The 17,615-nt window shown below is 34.3% G+C and overlaps 1 long non-coding RNA gene across 1 annotated transcript in view; it reads right to left on the bottom strand.

The window, feature by feature from the left end:
* The window catches only part of LOC106973109 (uncharacterized), a 159,152-nt gene that overhangs the window by 13,315 nt on the left and 128,222 nt on the right, over nt 1-17,615 (bottom strand). The gene's annotated exons all lie outside the window — the stretch shown is intronic.

Here is a 17,615-nt window from a genome sequence, read left to right on the forward strand (position 1 = left end):
AGTGCTATTTATAAACATTTTAGTTATTTAAATTCATATGTTTCCCAGAATCCTGTGATCTGTGATGTCTATACATTGATTCAAGTGTGCAGTGTTTCTAAAATATCTGTAACATATGACATATTTACCACATATATATTCACATTTATACAAGTGAACATTATATTTGTAAACAAAAAATATCCAAAAATATTCATAAGCCGTGAGAGAAAATCACCTGTACCAATAGCGTGAAAAGTTCTCATGTTCCACAGACACTTGTTCATAACAAGACAAAAAAAATAGACTTCCCACAATAATTTCAACTGGATAATAAGAGGGGGGGTAAGTTCTTATTAGAAAGTAATTTGTCTTAGGTGTTTCCTAACTGATGATAGCTTGTAATATGCCCAGCTTACAACTAAATTTAATAAAAAATGAATTAGTCATGAGGATTCCCTTTAAGAATTTCAGGGTAATAGAAATAGTTCCTTACTTAGATCTACCTACTACTATCAAACTGTGATTTTTTACCCATTTTCTTGTCTCACAATTTTTCAACATTTTAGTTATAAAATACATATTTGTAAGTGATTCAGGAAAACTTGATAAAAAAATGCCCTATCTGTGTCATTATGAATTGTTAAGCTCCAAAAATGTTGTCATCCCTCGTTCGTCATCAAGAACTAAGAATGGGTTTTTCATTGAATTTTGAGCTGGTTAGACTATAAAGGTCTAAAATAGGCAAAAATTCAATGCCCATTTGTGAATTTTGCTTTTATTATGCTAAAGGATTATTTTGTCCATTGATATTAGCCTGACTCTTTTTAAGTACTAGCCAGACATGATATTCATCAATATTCCAAATCCTTTGTTAAGCATATTACATACAATCTTGTGTGATAATAATAGTTTTAATTTCTTTGGACTAGCTGTTTAGACAGTCACGATATACATTTTAAAAGTATGTCTTTAAATATAATTACCATTAAAATAGCCAGAAGAATTATAGTTGTAATTTAACAAAGGCTTTTAAAATCCTAATAATTGATTTTTTAATCATCTAGGCGGCATTTATTTATATTAGTTATTTGCTTATATGTATATTTCATTTGCAATGGTAGCCAAGTTTCATCCAGTCTCTATGGGGAGATGGTAGAACTTTACATATTTAAAAGTGGTTTGAAATGTGGTAAGGTGGGAAGTTATAAGAACACACATTCAGGGAAGGGTGAGAAATCCAGTTTTGTCACATAAAGATGAGCGTAAGGAGAATGCAGGGATATGAGGCAGGAGAAGCGCCATGGGAAACAGAGAAAGAGCTCATAAGACCAGATGATTTTCCACACATGTTCTAGAACCTTCTTGACTCAAATAATACTTCCAAGTTATGATTACACATGAACTAATTTGTCTCTTTTCTATATAAAAAATATGTAGTATTTAAACAATTTCTTCTCTATGTCTGATGAAAGAAAACTGGATGTTACATTCACTAGCAAAATATGATGGATTTATCTTTAAATTTTAAGCTCACCACTGCATATAATCAGGAATAAAGATTTTTGAAAGTGTACTCTGACATTGGAATTTTAAATTTTGATGGGTTTTCTCTGTCAGAATCTGGCCGGTCCAGTCACTTCTCTACCCAGCTTTGGATATTGGTAATATTCCCTTCATATGAAATATTGAGAAAGTAATCAATATTTGACGACCGTAAGATTATGATCAAACATTTTGATTCTTTGACAGGATTATCAGATCTATGGACCCCTTGTCAGAAAGCTGAATATCATGAACCATTTTCGAATGTTTATACAAAAGGGTTTAGCCAAAATCTGGAGGTCAGGAAGGAATAGACTGTTAATTCAGGTATAAATTCTTTGGGAAAGAAAAAGACTACAAGTATATATAATGTATGTATGTGTGTGTGTGTGTGTGTGTGTGTGTGTGTATGTTTTTTATAAAATATGTATGTATATATTTATATATATTGTATATTTATTTATTGTATATATTTATATGCACATATATGCATATATATGCAATTATATATTATCATATTATATATATTATTATATATGATATATAATTATATATATAATTGTGTATATACATATATATATATAATTTTTTAGTTTAATCCTTTCAGTCACTCAGAAAGTAACTTCCTGTTAAAATGGCTCCTAGATTTACAAAGATATGGAGAAATCAAAAACCTACAAGGTGAAGCTTGATTTGGAAGCTTGATTGATATCACCTATCAATGGGTGAAGTTACATACCAGGCTACTACTAAATAAAATTATTTTAATTAGAGTAAAACTAGGAACTATCAAAATATGCTGACATTCATGTTAGGGCCAGGTTTCATTTTTTTCTTCTTTCCCCCAATATCACCGCCCTTAATCAGTTTTAAAGACCCAAAATTTCTTCCTTTCCAAAGAAAGGATTGTAAAATATTATGTTTGAAATCTTGAGTCTATTTTCTTTCAAGTGGATCTACAAGTCTTCCAAATACACCATGTTAGTCAATACATTTATCTTTCCATTTCTTTAACAATTTCCCCAAATGTTATAGGCAACACCATAAGCAAGCCAGGGGCAGAGCTTTTGACCTACATAAAGGCTATATCCATGAATTAGCCTAGACAGAAGGCACATTACACCAATATCACTATAACTATAAGCTTTATATCTGTGCAATAAATTAAAATAAAGTTAGGGGAAAGAAGGGATTTGGGGTCAAGTATCTCAATACTTTTTGCCTTTTTTAGGAACCAAACTCACATAAATGAAAATTTGATACATAAAAAATTCACAAAATCACATTCAATTGGACACCTCAAATAGTACACATCTTTCAAGAAGAGTTACGTGAGGCTATTTCTAAGCTTTCAGTCACACACGAATTTAATTTGACATGTATTTTGTGAACATCCACTGTGTACAAGTGACTGCATCGCTAACAGAATTAACAAAATGAGGGGAGAAATGGTATCTGTCCTTGAACACCTTAATAAGTAGGGGAGGTGTCAGACACAAACAAGATTATAGTGCATGAAAATGTGAAGCATGCTATTTTATACAAAATGCTCTGAGAACAAAGGGGAAAGAGATGATTAATATCGAGCACTGCAGAGAAGGCCCATGGCAGGAAGCTCCACTTGAGTTGAGCCTTGAAGGAGAAAGACACTAGAGGAGGCAGAGTTAGAGAAAAACAAAACAAAACAAAACAAAAACAAAAACAAAAACAAAAAAACCAAAAAAAACCCCATCTAGTCTGGAGGTAGAGAAAGAGGAGAGGCTCAAAGTGGGGATTCATGTAATATTTGGGAAAATGGCCTGGCGAGAGTGACAGAACTCTGACTTACGCAAGGAATGCTATTAGGAAAAGTGGCCAGGCAGTTGGACTGGAGCACAGTTATAACGGGTCTTTAATTTTATACTGGGAGTTAATTATTTAGGCAAAATAACCAACTAAATTCTTCTTGAATAGGGTTTTTTTTTTCAATTAGAATAATGACCCCCTAGCAGTAATACCAATAATTGTCATGGATTCCAACCCTGAATCTCTATCTAGTCCTGTGCTGATATACATCATGCCATTTTATCATACCAATGACTCCATGAAGTAAATGGCATTTCTCATTTGCAATTTATTGACAGGAAATCTGAGCTTCAAAGAAAGTTATGTACCCAAAGTCATACCACTAGTAAATGGCTAGAATTTGATCCTCGCCTATGTGATTCTGAAGTTTGTCATACCACCTCTTGAAATTAAATAGGCCTCTCTTAGAGAACACTTTTGAATCTGGATCTCACTACCCAAAAATGTGGGCAGTCTACAGCATGCCAGGAAGATCCTCCAAGGAACTTCTAAGAGGGTACAGAGATCCCTTTGTATTCTGGACAGTTTGGAAGTGACAAGGATTCAAACATGGGTCTTTCCAATCCCAAAGCTCATGTTCTTTCCTTCATTGCATGCTTCTATTTGTCTAATTGATAACTAAGCAGCTGTAGAAAATTTCATCTTGGGAATGTACCACAATTTGCTTAACTATTTCCCAACTGCTGAAAGTCTCTAGGGGTTCCAATTTGGGTATACTGTGAATAGTGTTGAAATCAATACTTTTTGTCTCTTGTTCTCTATTCGCATTTCCTCCTTTGTGTAATATTGCAGAAATGAGAAGGTTAGAATGCTTTAAAATAGCTGAGTAATTTTGGCATAACTGAAAAACTGGTAGCCGAGAGAGGTTTTCCATTTTTATCTGTAGAATATCTCAAACATAGAACCATAGTAACTAATATGATTTCTTTAGAGCCTTTGCTTATAGGTTTCATTCATGCATTCAATTTTCCATTGTTTTATTACTCAAACGCTTTTTTTGCTTATCTATTTCTGATCTGACAACACATTAAATGAGAGATCAAGCAAAGATAATTTTCCTCTACACGGCAGACTTTGAGAGTAGCCACTGAGTACTTTAATGTTCAAAGAATATATCAAAAAATATTCTATTTTCTCCTGTGTGGTAAAGTCTGAAGTTATACAATACAAGAACATTTAGCAATACACCAGTATGTCTATTCCAAGGAATAAGGTCAGTTGGTAGAACATCAAAGTTTGTACCAAAATCTCCCATGAGGATTTTCTCGAAACAAGAAATCTACCAGTTTGGAAGCTTTTATTTGCATTCTATCGAATTCACATTTCAAACATTTTTAACCTTTTGAAAATAAGCATTGAAATCACAGAAAAGTATGGATAAGTGTATCACAGGACAAGGTTTCTGAGAGGTCTACATTAATTCTGAAAGCACACAGCACTTCTAATTTGAGAATTAGATATATTTTAAAAAGCAGATAAAAAGTGCGCTGAAACTTAGAAACTCTGAGTTCTAATTCTGCCTCTGCCATGTTCATTTTGAAACTACAGACAAGCTACTTAGCAGTGTGGGGTTTTGGTTTCACCATTGAAAAGGCATTAAGCTACCACATTGGATTGGAATGTCATTTCTGCAACTCTCAGCCCAATGAAAATAAAAAGTACCATATAAATGCAAAATAACATTTCCATATAACAGATTGATATAGGCTTATTTTAGCCGCTGTTTTAAAATCAAGTTTTGTGAAATGAAAAAAATTTCCCAATTCATCTCTGCTTCTTAAACCAGGCTTTAGGCACCTGGATGTGGTGACAGAGTTTCTGGGTTTTGAAAATGTGACGCAGCACAAAGAGTACAGGAAAAAGCCTGAACTTTTTCCTTTGATTGAGGTACATATGGTCTAGCGGGGTAAAAAGAAATAGAGACTGCCAGTGGAATTTTCAGGATGTGAGGGCACTGTTATTCAGAGATGAAAAATCAGATAAATAAAAATTTCCAAACTGTAGTAATGCCATCCCATCACATATCCCTTCCAAAAAAGTTTTAGATTTACAAACCAAAGAAAAATATGAAAGGCATTTAGACTCCTTAAAAAAGATGACCTTATAATAATGTTTAAAGTAACTACCTGCACATACAATCTAAAACACATGTATGCTTATGGGAAGGAACAGGTGGTGAGGGAACAAATCAGGGAAATGTAATATGTATGGGTCCTTCTACTGGTTTCTTCTATGCACCCTGGTGTTTCTGTACTAAGAGAAGCAGCAGCGGGGCACTTCCTCACCAGGATAGGAGGGGATAGATTGGGTGGATTCTCAAATAATCCCAACCAGTTTTAAATGGTGCTGACTTGTACTGCAATAATTTATCCAAACCTCAGACACCCAACTTTTGCAATTGTAAAGTGAGTGGTACATGCCCATATATCTTGGATCATTTTCACATTTCACATTTCACAGTTTCTTTTCACTTTTAGTCATTATTTAGGGAAAAAAATCAACAAATAGTGCAGAGAAATATAAGCCATATTTTTACTCAGACTGCTCCTCATCTCCTATTCAGGTAGGCTTGAGAGTATTTGGAAGGATTTTGACCAATATTCTAGACAACACTCCCACACAGATCTGTTAACTAACTAACTAACTAACTAACTATATATATATATATATAATCACATTGTTAGAAGTGAAAGGATTTCACTAATGTTTATTTCTTAAAGAGAATTGAACATGTTGAGTATTGCACAAATTAGGAGCATACAGTACAACAACAAATGAATAGCAGCGATAGAACAAAGTGGAACTTGTTTAATAAAAAATGCTTCTTCAGTCATTCAATCCGTATGGTCAAAACTCTTTTCACAAAAAGGCTATCTTGAACAAATCACAGAGGTAGAATTTCTAAACAAAGAGGCAAAAGTTGACCTTCCTAATTTTCAGGACAACTACCTAAACTATGCCTACAATTCTTGAGGATCCAGGCACTTTAGACTTTTATGTATCCCAAACACGTCTGGAATTTTGTATTCCTTTCTTCAGAACGGTTTGCCCTATCTTGAACAATGCCGAGTTAAGAATTTAAAGAAACCCTGTAAATTTTCCTTGAGATTAAGTACAAAATGTGTTAGACACTATTTTAAAAAATATGAAGATAGGAAAGAAAAGTCACGGAACAGTCTGTTCTTGAGGAGAAATAACAATGGTACATAATAATAAAAAAAGATGAAATTACTAAGGGCTTCAAAATTTAACAACACATGAGGTTCAAACATGTTTCTCTCACATTCCTCACTCTCCTGTTTCACCGGCTTATATCATTTTCCTCTTGGGATTTACCAGACAACTTCCATGTCACCCGCTACTCATCCACTGAGCGGATGCATTGTGATAATGTGAAAACCATGCCTTCTAGCGCACAATCGCTAATGCATCTATGGGTGACAGAAATCCTACTACACTCGACTAGTTGAGCCTACTTCTATTTCTACCTATATTCAAGATGCTTTTTGCCGCCATTCCTATCATTTCCATCAGCTTTTAACCAACTACTAAATGGTTCATTCACCAGACCTACTGATTGTGTGATTGCCTCTTTTTCTTTTGAGACTGTTGTGATAAATTCAGAAAACACTTGGTTACTCTTACTCAGTTGTCTTTGTTTGACTATTAGATGGTAGTAGTTTGGCATGTGTTTTGTTAACAAATATAGATAGATCCTATTTATTGACCTTGTTTTCAAACAATAATGAACCATTAAAAGTATTTGCACCTTTCTCTACTTACACATGCAAAATTCATTACATGAGTTTTCATTACATCCGTTACATTTTCTAGCTGTGACTGCAGCAATGAAAATCTTTTAAGTCTTTCCCAAAGTGCAGCAGTAACACAGCTCTAAGGGAAGATAACTTGAATAATGAAGAGTAGCCAGAGAATTGAATTTCATAAATGTGATAACAATTTGGAGCTTTAGGTCACACTAGCCATGTTTCTGATAATGAAAGAAAACTTTTGTACCTTGGGTCCTGGTTATCAGAGAACATTGCTTAGTTCTCAGTTAGGAGTCTACACCAAGGACATCCTTACCTATTAGCCTTACCTGGTTTTAAAAATAATTTATTTTTAGAAAAATTATTAGGAAAGAACATACTGGTTTTAAAATTGTTATTGAAGAATGGATCTAATTCATGTATGATTTGAGTAATATGTACACATATATTACATAGAACAGAATACAGCAAGGCTAGTATCACAAGGCCTCTCTCCTTTGGTCAAAATAATAAATGGAAAAGAAAATGCTAGCAATGGTAAAAGAGGTAATATATGCATCAAGAGGAAGGCCAGCTGCCCATAGTTCAAAAAGCAGAGCCTTAGCTCTTCTGGAACAACTTGTGAATTTAACAAGGATCTAAGAGCTGTCACCTGATGTAGACTTACTGACCAGACTATCTGCCAAGTCCATCCCTATTTTTTCTGCATGGGACTGGACTGATCTTTGCTATTACCACCTAACAGGCAGCTCAGAGTGGATGGGATAATGTTTAATTGGAATAAATCACGTAGGTAGCACACTGAACAAGGCTTAAATATTTAAAGAACTATTTAACTGTTTGAAGATCAGCTCTAAGTAGGCTGATAAAACTGAGTTTAACCTAAACAAAGAAAATAAAATAATTCAAGGCACGGACACCAGAAAAGGAAAATTCATGAAATAGAATCAGTAATAAAATGTGCAGGAAATATGTCCTTCTATGAAAGCCTAATTATATCATGTTTGGGGTTTGTACACTGATGATGTGATGTGAATTTTGACTGCCAGAAGAAATAGGGATATTTCTGAAAAAATGGGGGCAAACCACTTAAGCCATCTCATGGGCAATCATTCCTTTTTTCTTCAAAGTATGTGTAAATATACAATAAATATAAAGAACAGAACCATTATAATTATTTGAATATTAACCTTTGCAAAGAACTACACATAAGGCTATTCACAGCTATTCAAAATTAAGATGTTCTATTTTATTGAAATAAATGGAACTCATGGAAAGGAATGTGCATTATTTTTTTTAAAAAATGAGTAGTACAGACAAAACAAATAACGGGAGAGTTTGAATCTTTCAGTAGCAAAAGGGACAAGCAGGTAATACAGTCTTCATTTTGAAAACCCATCATTTCCCTGCAAATAGATAACGGGTGTTAAAATGCCTGTTCAAAATCTCAAAATAAAATAACTCTTTTCCGCAAAAACTATGACTAAAAATGTCCTGGATAGGAAACTTTTCACATACAAGCATCCTAATTATGGAATTAAAAATAAGCATTGTACGTTCAAATACAAAGAGTTTATTATATCATGAGTTTCCATGTAGCCCTCTTTAACCCGTACTTATAGGACAGTTTAATTCATCGTAAGAGGCCTTCCTTCTCATATTCACTTGGTTTTAGTTTAGTTTATTAGATTCAAGGGGGAAATGTGCCTGTAATCAGACCTTCACCCCTAGATCCACCAGGAAAATATACACAGGCAACAGTTTTTGAGGCATTAAAAGTAGCAGCCTCAGGATGGTAAACACAGACTATGAACATTCACACTACATATTGTAGAGCGTTAATTGAAGAATGTTTATTTGGCACAGAAGCCATCCCTTTTTTGTACATTCCATAAGATGGAGGTGTCATGTTTACACGGCTATGCCACCTTGCAGCAATGCATTCTTCAAAACAGTTTTTAGATGCTTATAATTACCTTTCTCTCAATACTGAATTCATACACTTAAGTCGATCTATGTTTTGAAACCCTACATGCAGACAACGTATATCAAATAAATAGCTTAGATGCCTTTTACAATGTTGAAAGACAGGCATCAAATACAAACTGGTTTCACTGCATGCACATAAGTGAGTTGACTGTCCAAAGGAAGTAAGTAGGGTAAATATATTTTCTTATGTAGGTAGGATACTCACCTTTTCTTGATTTGTAAGAAATACAAAGCTTGAAGTCATTCTTTCATCTAACTGAACAAGTTAATTAACAGAGAGCTTTATCTAGGCCAAATATGAAATCAAGAGATGCATATAAACATATAGGGGGGATTTTTTTTCATAGGAAAAGATATTAGTGAGCATGTTGAAGAAATTATCATTACTCATTTTAAGGAAGACCTTCTAGTATTGATGCATGATGTTGTGCTGTTAACAGGCAGTGTTAAAATAGGAACACCAAAAATGTGAAGGTTTGAATAAGTGGTCTCAGAGCAAACCCTATAGAGTCTCAAAGACCAGGGAAACTTGAAAGATACAAGGGTCTTATATTAGTTTTAATAATTCAAAGCAAAACTTTTTTTTTTAGTTTACATTAAACTTGATTTAAAATTTACGGTTGATTTAAATTTAGTATACATTAAATGGGAATGAAAGTTGCTAGTTATTAAAAAAACCCTTTTTAATTAACTACTTTACAATATGGATTTATAATTTTCCATTTCTTGAATAGTAAAAGCAGTTTTTACAAAAGTAATCTCTTATTATGGGAACAAATAGGGCATGGTGGTTCCACTTAAAATTTTGAAAATCTGAATTCTCTCCTTAAAACTCGTTTTAACATAAAAAAATAATAAGCCTGCTTTTTTTTGACAAATGATATTATAGTATCATAAAGTTATACACTCATAGTATTTAACATGACCAAAAAGCTCAGACTGCCAAAAAAACCCTAAAAGCCTCTTCATCTGTATCTTTCTAAGAATTTTTAAATAAAAATTTTACTGATAAGAGTTGGAAAAAAATGACTATGTGGGATCCACACTCAAATTCCTATTTGATGGAAGTTACTAATGTTTTAAAAATACACAATTAAGTTACACAATATTTAGCCAGAGATAATCATAATTTGACAGTGGGATCCTGTTAACTACTCAGTGTAACTCTTTCCTGACTAACTATATTTAGTATTTTATACACTTTTCTATGGGCATAGCTTTAGGATATAGCATTTATTATTTAAAATTTTATATTCACTTTTTAATTTTTAATTTTGAGCATATACAATAATTCTCTTGAACTTTAAATTATGGTGTGTAGAACATTCAAAATATGGTAACTCTCAATTTACTCTCCCACTTATCTCTTCTATCTACATTGTTTTTCAAAAAGCAATCATGTCACACACACACACACACACACACACACACACACACACACACGGGATTTAAGGGCAGACTATCACGTAAAAATGGGAAAATAACATTGTAGGAATGAAAAGTAAGACCAAAGTCATACCTAGAATGGCATATATGAGACGTTAGACTAACAAGTCACTGCTTTCAACTCCACAATGTTATTCAGAATTTTGCAGATATATGCTGTCCTAATTCTTTTTTTTTTTTTAATGTTTATTTATTTTTAAGAGACAGAGAGACCACAAGCAGGGAAGGGACAGAGAGAGAGGGAGACACAAGATCCGAAGCAGGTTCCAGGCTCAGTTGTCAGCACAGAGCCTGACGCGGGGCTCGAACACAAGGACCCCGAGATCATGACCTGAGCCGAAGTCAGACACTTAACTGACTGAGCCATCTGGGCAACCCATATGCTCTCTTAATTCTTGATGCCTCTCAACTGACCAACAGAAGTAGATACATTCTCATCAGAGGACCTGAACTGTGATTTATTATATTTCCTGTGATAACTAGTAAAGGTAAGATACTTAAGTACTAATTTATTCTACCTAGGGATGATAAAAAGCACATACGCCAAGAGTTTAAAATATATACACAAAAATTCAGGATTACATAGCTGTAGTATTAGGAAAATACCATGCAGGTAAAACCCAAGGACATACATTTGAATAGCATGAAGAAATACAGCTATTTCAGGAAAAGTTTATTTTTAGCTTTTGGTCCCATAAAAATAACTTGTCTTATTAGCCATTTTTCATATGAAGGACAGACTGGAAAATACTGCCTTAAAAATCTGAGTCAACTAGAATTAGTATAAAACTCACTTTCAATAGCAAACAACATGACAAACAGTGATAAATGCCATTTATTTTAGGGTACTTTATAATGTTTACATAAAAGCGAGACTGAAATATGCCCAGGGTTTGTTCTGAGGCAAACACACACTTCCATCTTCCTACATCTATAATTTAGAAAAGAGAGGAATTTTGTTTTTGAAAAGAGAGGAATTATTAAAAGCAGGATTATAATCTCAAGTTAATATATGATCGTAATGAAAATTAAATGTTAAATTAGGTTCCCCCAAGAATATGAAGCTGTAATATAAAGATTTTCTCAAAAAAAGATTGAAGCATGATGTCTATCTGGTAAAAAAAAGATCAAATATGTTTTATAACAGGTGTTAATACGTAAGGACAATGTAAAAACATGAGTTACAGTGAAATCATACTAAATACAGATAATTACTAGACTTCCGTACAATTCTCTTGCTTTATTAAATTTTTTTATGTGAAGCTCATTTTTTAAAAATTTTAGAATCTTGCTAAAGTTTTATGAGAACTTTACTAAGAAAAACAGATGATATTGATAGAAAGTAAAGAAATTGGGAGCAAGTTCCCTCCATGCATATGAAGTTCTAGTGTCCCTTGAGGGGTATCTGGAGGTATCTTCATAGCAGTATAAACTAGTGACATAGCACAACTAATGCACTTTGCTGATCTACTTCTGCTTATCAGGGATGGAATGAGTTTCCTGACATTCTTTATTTGTGCATAGCAAACAGATGGTTTGTGAACACTGGTTAAGAGCAGGGTTTTTTGACTACTGAAGCCATTAACGGTAGTCAACCGTAGGTGAGACAGCCATAAGACAGTTAAACACCTCCTCCTCCATTCTTACACTGGGAAAATAGGAGCATCATTTGAGGGTAGTCAGATGGGGATTTAACCAAAGAATTATAAAGAGCATCCAAAAGGAAAAAAAAATCTAGCAAAATCTATGTGGGTTACTATGTTTATCCCTATAGACCTCTTCACTTCTTTTATCAAAAACCTGGGTCTACACTTTTCCCCTTCTCACAATGGGCTTATGACTTGCTTCCTCCTAATTACAAGGGAATGGGTTACCAGTGTGGACAACTCCAGAAAAGCATCTCCTTTTTTCTTCCCTTGTTAATTTTTGAACAAGGCAGTTTGAGGTGGATGGCCCGGGGGCTGAGCAAAGTCACCAGCGGGGGAGGTGCTCCTGGAATGTGTAGAATGTGCATTCTTTAGATGCTTGGAAGGGGTGGCTGCCCTCTTGGCTTCTACCCATTTTCACTGGTTTGGATGCTTCAGTAGAAAACAGGTACTACTTTTAACCACACAGTGGGTTGGTTCCCTAGCTCTTAATCACTGACAACTGATGTTCATAGGGTTTTGAAATTGAAATCAGGTTTTTAAACAGAGCTATGTTTAATCCACATATGGTTTAGGTCTCTTCAATTTTTGGTTTGTTTACTCTTTTTTTTTTTTTTTTTAAATTTTAGAAGGAGGGTGAGGGGCAGAGGGAGAGAGAGAGAGTCTTAAGTGGGCTCCATGCTCAGTGCAGAGCCTGACATGAGATTCAACCCCACGACCCTGGGATCATAACCTGAGCCCAAATCAAGAGTCAGATGCTCAACCAATAGAGCCACCCAGGTGCCCATTTTTTTAAATTCTATTTCTTTTTATTTTAAAGTTTAGTTATTTATTTTGAGAGAGAGAGAGAGAGCAGGGGAGAGTCAGAGAGAGAGGGACAATGAGAATCTCAAGCAGGCTCTGTGTTGTCAGTACAGAGCCCCACTTGGGTCTCGAACTCACAAACTGGGAGACTGTGACCTGAGCCAAATCAAGAGTCAGACGCTCAACCGACTGAGCCACCCAGGTGTCGCGTTTATTCTCTTTCTAAATTAAAAAATGTTGACAGAGTTGTCTGGTCTTGGTTGAAATCTTTTTGGCAATGAGCAACACAGCATACTTAGCACTGGAAATAGATTAATAAGGCAAAACCACTTTCCTCAAGGAACTGGTGTGTTCATGGCTTGTTCTTCATTTGGACTGACTTGGTGATTAGTAAAAAATGCAAACAAACTCAGGCTATTTATTGGCATTTACCTATATTTTCCATCTACTCAGTAAAGTACTTTAATTGCCATTATTAAATACTATTCTTTTCCATGGCTACTTCCTTTTCTCTGAAGAATAATTTAAAAACTCTGAAAAATGAAATAAATCTTTTTATCCAGTCAACTAGTTTTTCTTGAAAAGATTTTTAATGAGCGCCTGGGTGGCTCAGTCAGTTGAGCGTTGGACTCTTGATTTGGGCTCAGGTCATGATCCCAGGGTCGTGGGATTGAGTCTCATGTCAGGCTCTGCTCTGAGAATGGAGCCTGCTTAAGATTCTCCCTCTCTCTCTTTCTGTCTCTCTCTCTTTCTTCCTCTGCCCCTCTCCCCCACTTGCTCTCTCTCTCTAAAAATATAAAAAAATAAATAAATAAAAAAGATTTTTAAAAACAGCAGATGAGCTTCTGATCAAAACTCAGGCACACAGCTGCTTTCTAGAACAGTCTCATGAGTTCCTGACTCACCCTAAGCCATCTTCATGCCATATTGCACTCCTACCTAGTTCTTCCACTCATCAATTCTTGCTAATGTGCTTATGGTAATTCTCTTGAGAATTATCTTAGGATTTCAAGTTATATAAATGACAATGATGATAATTTTGCCTAAGCAAGCCATTTAAAACTATCATAGATTAATCTCTGTATAGACTTTTCTCTGATACCCAAATTAATGTATAATATGAACAACAATGAAGACTAGTTTGTTTAGAAATACTACTGCAATATTTACAATTTCATTAATTTGCACAGGCCTTTGCCTTTTTCTGAATTAGAAGGGTTATATACTACACATTGAGACACAAATGAGTATTCAAAGAATATTAAAAATTAAAATAGTGCAAATGAAATGCACAATCTTTATTCCTTCTTTGGAAATCCCACAGCACAAGAATGCATTGTTCTGTGAAAGCCCTTATCACACTGTATTATAATTACTGTTTATAGTCTATTTCTCTGACGAGGCAGAGAGCTTCAGGAGGTCTTAACCTATTTATCTTTGGATCTCCAGCTCTGACATAATGTCTGGCACATAAAGGATGCTCAGCACAAATCTGCTGAATGAAGGAATAAATGAGGAAAGAGAACAGGCAGGATTTCCTTACTCTGCCCATTTATGGTGTGTGACCTCCTACTTCTTAGCCTGCACAAGTCCTCGGCTTCCTCATCTGTAATATGGGTGAAATAAGGAGTCGCAAAGAGCTTCAAAAGATGCCCTGTGTATGTAAACTAGGAAGAATTACACAGGGCTTGGTTAACTTTAGTGTATTTTAGCTCAATCGGAGCTGTTCAACTTACAATGTGTGAAACTCTGGGCCAGGTTGTGGGACACCCAGCTCCTTTGCTAGTAGAGTGGAGAGTCTAGTGGGAGATAATGCCAGTTAAATGGGCAACTGCAGGAACACACATGACAAATGCTGGGCAAATTACAGGACCCTGAGGAGCACATTGGAGAGTCTTTCCCACAGCCTCGGGTATCTTGGGGAGATTATCCTGAGGAGGATTCTTGGAGAATGTGATATTTAAGACCATGTATGGCAGGTAAATATTTCAGGAAATGGAAGAGAAGGTGAAGAGACCAAGAAGGAAGAGTGAGACTACGATGTCACATGTGTGTGAGGAGGGCTTTGTAAATTCCTCGTGTCTTAGTGTTGTTCCAAAGATCATGCAGGAATGCTTTTATAATCTTCTTTTATCTGTTTCCAAATCATACAGAAAAATATCTAAGCTAAATTACATTTTTTTCTTCCATCATGTAGGAAGTTTCTCTTTGGAACTACATTTCCAAAAGTCTCCTAACTCATATAACCTTATTTATCACTTTTGTGATTTAGCAAATGTTTCTAACGAAAAAAAAAATAATAATAGCAGAATCCCATCTTTACTATGGAAAAAAAAATCTTGTCAATAATGTTGCTGAATAATTGTGTATAACAAAATTAGTTTTAAAAATCTGAAAGTGTTTTACCACGGAGTGGTTTCACTTCTCATTAATTACTGGTATTATTTGGCTGCCTTGAGGTAAAAAGAATACTCTTCACAAAAATATTTATGTTAACAGAATTAGCGACTTAATGAATGTTTGTCACATTATGTTGCTACTTATGATTAATTATCACATATTGGGTGATTTGTATGTTTCATGTCAATACCATAATCGTGTGATGTCTATTTCATGCTAACAAGTAAAGATTAAACCATGTACTAAGGTCAGTTGTCTTAAAACTAACCTCTTTAAAGGAGTAATGAAAAGAACATAGGCAAATCAGAAAATCTAGGTTTGATTCTCTGTGTAGCCACAAACTAGTTCTGTAGCTTTAGGTGGGTCACTTAACTTCTATTTTATTTAATAATTTTCTTTAACCTTCTCATTTACACTTTAAACAATGTAGAAATAGTATTTGACTTTTCCAAGGAGACTAATTATAAACTACATACTTAAAGTTTACTGAATAAGTATGGGTAAATCCTAGAAACTAAAATCAAAACAAAACAAAAAACCTTCTATAACATTATCACCTTCTATTTCAGTACCTGAATTCTGAACTCAGAACTATCTCCTTTAGTACTGTTTTAAAATACAAATGTAAGTTATATGTTTTCCTGAATTATTTTTTACATTATAACTATCCTCAGATATCAATGTTTAAAATGGACTGTGGCAACGTCAATAAAGAAAGACATTTAAAAAATAACATTAATAGATCCACATATCCAACATATTCAGTAAAAATAAGATAGAATTATGATGTTATGACAAGATTAGAACCTTAGGTATTTCTCTAGAAATTGTGATTATAAATATGTTTAAAAGAACAGTTTTATGTGTTGAAGGGAAGAAATTAGCTACAGAATATTCCCCATAATATTCACACCCTAAATGAAACAGTTCACTTTGCTCAGTATGACCTATCTAAAAATACACATACTACTCTCCCTGAAAAGAGCATATAGTAGAAAAATCTGGTGCCTTCCTGGTTGCTGAAAGAATTGAATGCTAATAACCTTGGAGGATAAATGTGGCTTCAAATCATGTATTTATTATACGAGTTATTATTTTTCCATCCCCAAATTTCCTAATGATAAGAAACAGCCTATTTTAATCAAATTGGCTTCCATTATGCTCCTTAAGTGAAAGAGACACCCATGTGGGCCTGGAGATAATGATGCCATGAGATGGCAATCTAAGTTTTAGGCCACAGTGTCAGGGTAGTCTTCTAAAAATAAGTGGCCATTTAAATGCTACCATATCTTGTTTTGCAAATCTATCCTCACATAGCAAATAATCGTTTTTGGTGCAAAAGTTAGTCATAAAATTCTCCATTAGTGGTTGGTAATGGACCATAATATTACATGTTTGTAAAAAGTGCATTTGGAAAATGAAATGCTGGAAGTAATGGCCAATAAGGAATATTAATATTTATATGAGATAACTTCGTAGGAAGAGATTTCCTTTTTACTGTCAACTGGCTGCACAGAATATTTTCTATTTTCTTGAGGAGGAAGAGCTTTGAAATTCTATCATTTGTCAAACTATATTAGTACTCTGCTTTGTTGTGTCCTAGCTGCTTCAACAGAAAAATGGGAGTGATTATAATTGTTAGTTTTACGATAGATATGATAAAATAAATCAGAAAGGAGTCTTGGAATGTTAAATATATTACAGGCAAACAATATTAACCTATGTCTATGTCAAAGTGAATGCTTACAGCAGATTTCCACCCTTCATTATTAATGCACAAACCCTAAAGGGATGAATTTCAGGCAACTATCGAGAGGGGGGTCTGGCACTTGTAATTGCACTTTCCACTTCAACATAAGGTTATTTACTTTCCTAACGTGGTGCCATCAACGCGAGAGACGTGTTCAGTTTCCATCAGGGTCAAGAACGACAAAGATGCTTTTACTGAAAATAAGATGAACCAAAATCACCTAATTATATACAAAGAAATTAATTCCAAACACTTTTTTTCCTGTTTTAAAAGTAACTTGTTTTTATTCGCGTAAGGGAAAATACGATCATATTTTCAATGATAAACTCAGATTGGATGAACTGTTGCTTTTAAGTTTTGCAAAGTCATGAATAATAATAATGACTAGGAGTAGTATTTGCTGAGCACTCGCTATGAGCCAAGCGCCATTCTATTTGTTAC

The sequence above is a fragment of the Acinonyx jubatus genome, chromosome C2 (assembly GCF_027475565.1).
Source record: "Acinonyx jubatus isolate Ajub_Pintada_27869175 chromosome C2, VMU_Ajub_asm_v1.0, whole genome shotgun sequence".
Classification (NCBI taxonomy): Eukaryota; Metazoa; Chordata; class Mammalia; order Carnivora; family Felidae; genus Acinonyx; species Acinonyx jubatus.